Source organism: Poecilia reticulata, linkage group LG21 (genome assembly GCF_000633615.1).
Source record: "Poecilia reticulata strain Guanapo linkage group LG21, Guppy_female_1.0+MT, whole genome shotgun sequence".
NCBI classification, from domain to species: Eukaryota; Metazoa; Chordata; class Actinopteri; order Cyprinodontiformes; family Poeciliidae; genus Poecilia; species Poecilia reticulata.
Genome location: NC_024351.1, coordinates 16401984 through 16406283, shown reverse-complemented (window position 1 = coordinate 16406283; position 4300 = coordinate 16401984). Strand labels below are relative to the sequence as shown.

Here is a 4300-nt window from a genome sequence, read left to right as displayed (position 1 = left end):
ATGGCAGCTTCCCATGTGCCTGAACAACTTTGACAGCAGCAGCAGCACAAGTGAACCGATATTGTTTGATGGACATGACGGGGATGAGGCGATGTTAGAGGAGAATTAGAAGATCATTAGCATTCCATGACATTTTCTCATCCATCCAGAAAGCAGAGGCAGCCTGTAAACAAAGTGCCGTCGCGGAGCATGGCAAGGAGAAAAGGGAACAGAATGTAATGTAAAGCGGCATTGTTTGGCAGCTCGGATACCAGGTGCACATTCTAATGCAGCTCTATGGGGCAACCTCTGGCTGGCTGAAACAGAAGAAGGAGGCGATAAGGGAACGGACAAATGGAACATGCAGCAGGGTAATTGAAAGTGCCCGGGATTTTAAAGGCCAAATGCCACCAGGGGTTATCAGCAGCAAAAACAATCTGAATATTTTATGGGACTAACTTATTATCTGAACAAAAAAAAAAAGAGGTTAGTTGCGCTTCACAGAGGTTACACATGACAGAAGCGAGATCATAAAGGCCACGAGTAAACTTCAGAATGCATTTAACAAAGTGGAAAATTACTTAGAGGAGCAGCGTTTGGATTATTTACCCAACAACCTTCATGAGGGAAATGCTAGTCCATCATAGCTTCAACTCTGTAATGTTCCTTCAATTATATTTTTCTTTTAATGAATTTGGAGATACAAAAAAAAAGTTCAGCTGCTGGATATTAGTGAAGAAGCTTATACTCCTGTTATATCGATTTGATACAGTATGGGCTTCCGCACTTCCCATATCTGTGCCTTTTGCCACTTTTTTCAGCAGTTAAAACGGTTTAATCCGTTGTTAACGTCATAACCTTCTTTTCCGAGCCGCCTTTAAACGCAACATGAGCGCTAAGACGCTCGCGCTGTGCGGCAGTGACGGAGACCTGCTGCTGCCTGGCAGAGCTACGATGTGGGTTTGAATCATGGCAGCAAAACAGCAAAACGCAAAGAACTTTGCACAGTTTTCCCCCCACACTAACCGACGGAGTTGAGTGAAGGTGCTGGATTCAGGTAATGTTAGCTAAAAGGTGACTAGCCAATGTTAGCTAAAAGGGTGACTAGCCAATACCAATACAGCACGTTAAGCCTGTTAACAAGTACAGGCTACTGATGTTGTCTATGTTTAAAAGTGGGTAGTACTTGTTACATTCACTTGAATAACTTTTTTGGAAAAAAGGTACTTATAAGAGTAGTTTTACTACACTACCTTTTTTTTTACTTGAGTAATATTATTATTGCTACGTAGATTCATTTTACCCCCCCTGTTAAACTCGGACTCAAAGCGAAAGAGCTGCAGAATGTGACATAATGTTTTTCTGATTGCCCATCAGAGAGCTGCCAACTCCCAGCTCCGCCGTCGCTGAAACGCACAAGCATCGTTTTGATGGCCGGGTGTGCAAGAATGCTACATGCTCACGGTTAGCACACCCACACACCCCACGCAGCGCGCACGCACACATTCGTAGCCTTCACTAAATCAGTGGGCAGCCCAAGGAAAGCCCTGAGGCTAAAAGAAGACTGATGGCAAGAACCGCATCTCATTAAACGCTCCCACTGTTCCTCTGGGGAAGGAGATAGATAAACAACACAGCTGGCAGATTCCTCCACCATTGGCAAATAGAAAACTAACCTTTAAGGTGTACAGTGCGGCTCTGCCCTGGGGAAACAAGTGGACCCACAGCAAAGGCAAAAACTACACTGAGAGCACAACATTTTTCTTTTTACACTTTTCACTGCACTTTCCAATAATTTATGAATAGACAACTGCGGCATTGCCTTTTAATATCATCTTTTAAATATGAATGAGAAGGTTGAAGGGATGGGAAATGTTTACACCAGTCCACTTTACTGCAGTTGGATCATTTGAAAGGAGCGTTGGCTGAAATTAAAATGGTAATGATTTACAGGTGGGCTGACCTTGTTGTCAACAGCAATGGTTCAATGTAATGTTTCCCAAGCTGCTCCGTCTGTGTGAGATACACCAATATTTAAACGTGTCACCATAATAGCGTTTACAGTGCCAGTACTTTGTCTAAAAGTAATTAACTTAGCGTTTATTGTTTATTTGTATTACGTCTTTGTGTTGCTCTATCTCACTCTATCCTTTTCTCCCCTCACAGCTTCATTCTTCTCATATAATGGCAAGCTTTTAACATTTAATGGTAGAGATGTGCCGATTGATCGGCCACCGATCATAATCGGCCGATTTCCGTGAAAAAGTGTATGATCGGTGATCGGTGATCGCCGATCACGGTCTCTTGTTGCTGGTCACACAAACCGATCACCTGTATCTCATTTCCCATCCTGCCTGTGCAGCTGGTCTCTTTCCTTCACTCTGTGCAAACGCACAGCAACAAATCCTAAGCGATGTGGAACTATAACGCACTGAGAGAATGGGGAAGTTTGCGTGTTGCGGCGTAAAATTACCTCAGGGTGAAGCAGGTCAAAATGCATCAACACGACAAATCTAATATGGCATAAAAACAATGCCATACTTGATGGAGTTTGGCTACAACGAGGCTCACTGCAGTAAAAAAGACATATGGAGGATCAGATAGCAGGTAAAGCAGCGCACAGCTACAAACACTCACCTGGATTAGCATGACGGTCAGAAAGCTAAACAAATAACCCGCAAAATTATTTAAGTCTTCAAGCTGCGATCTAAGACGCCTGTTCTGTTCTCGCTGTTGAACCGCTGCTACGCGCTACAGGTAGTAATATTTCACAGACAGAGCGCCGCTTCTGCTCCACCTGGTAGTGACTCTCACACCGAACCTCTGCTTAAAGCTGCAGCATCTAACCTAAAATAATACATTTTACATACGTATTAAAACTTTAGCTATCCTAAATATGAGACAGATAATCTCTGAAAAAATAATCGATCTGTAAGATTATTTGTTCTGCATAATTACTCCGCTTAGTCAGAAACAGCCACTCAGAACTAGCAGTAATCATCTAGCTGCCATGCTAACAGGAAGTTTTCATTCAGTAACTCAGGATTGTTTATTGTAATGGATCCTGTATTTGCCTATGAATGTTAAGTTTTATACTTGATTTTTTGGCAATGTTGAGAGGTTTTATTTTGACTCTTTGCATTATTTAGCCGCTTCAGAGCCTTCATATGTTTTCAGTCTGTTAAAGATAGTATTACCAATAGCAGTAGAATTTGCACAGTGCCTGTTTTGTTTTTTTCTTGGAAAAAGTTCTTAAACAGTTTTTGTCTAGGTGAATTTATGGTTCCTTTTTCCATATAATGTAACCAGTACTGCTTATGATTAAAAAAAAAAAATTATTATGTGATCGGTATCGGCAGGAGAAAACCTGATCGGCACATCTCCAGTATTTAATATGTGAATTACAGACATACAGCATCTTCCTAATGTATTCACACCCATGTGTAGTCAGTTTAGGTGGCCAGCCATGTTTTGGTCAAATTACAGTGTTTCCAGATGCTTTAAACATCTCTACAACAACTTTCACAACATGATACACACATGCACACACACACAGTCGTGTTTTCATCACTTGTGGGGACTTTGCATTGACTTCCATTAACTACAGCCTAACCCTTACCATAATCCTAATCCTATCCCTAACCATTACATACCTAATCCCTACCTTAACCTTTACCATAAACCTAACCATCACAGACCTAACCACTAACCCAAAAACAACAATTTCCCTCTTGGGGACCAAGAAAATGTCCCCACAAGGTGCAATGGTCCCCATAAACCCATATTGTAGACAGAAATAGGTTCCCATAAGGATATGAAAACCTGGTACACACACACACACACGCACGCACACACACACACACATGTTTGTTTTGCTGTCTATGTGGAGACTTTCCATTGACTTCCATTAATTTCTACAGCCTAACCCCAACCAAAACTTAATTCACACCTTGGACCTAAACCTTACCCCTGGCCCCACAACAGAATTTCTTCTTTGGGAGCAGCGAGTTCCCACAATGTAGTATGTGCCAGGAAAATGGTTCCCACAATGCATCAAATACAGAATACACACCTACACACACCCACACACAACAGGCTATTAGTGGCTTTGATGAACTATGACATCACTCATGCACTATGACATCACTGATGACTGTGATACTTCACCCTTTAATACCAAGTTCCACAAAGCAACACATTTGATCTACATGTCAGAAGACCAAAAATCAGTTTCACATCCCAAATACCTTGGACTTTAGAGCAACCAACGGAAAAAAATGTCTGATGGTAGAGACAAAGATGTGATGGGTGAGCTTGCCAG

General features: G+C 41.9%; 1 long non-coding RNA gene across 5 annotated transcripts in view; it reads left to right on the top strand.

The window, feature by feature from the left end:
• Nucleotides 1-852: 852 nt before the first annotated feature.
• Nucleotides 853-4300, top strand: part of LOC103457911 (uncharacterized) — a 75997-nt gene continuing 72549 nt past the window's right edge. For all 5 annotated transcript variants that reach the window (XR_532499.2, XR_532498.2, XR_001776103.1 and 2 more), the window contains exons 1-2: nt 853-1036; nt 1359-1443. This is a non-coding gene — a long non-coding RNA (uncharacterized LOC103457911). The remainder of the gene's footprint in view (nt 1037-1358; nt 1444-4300) is intronic.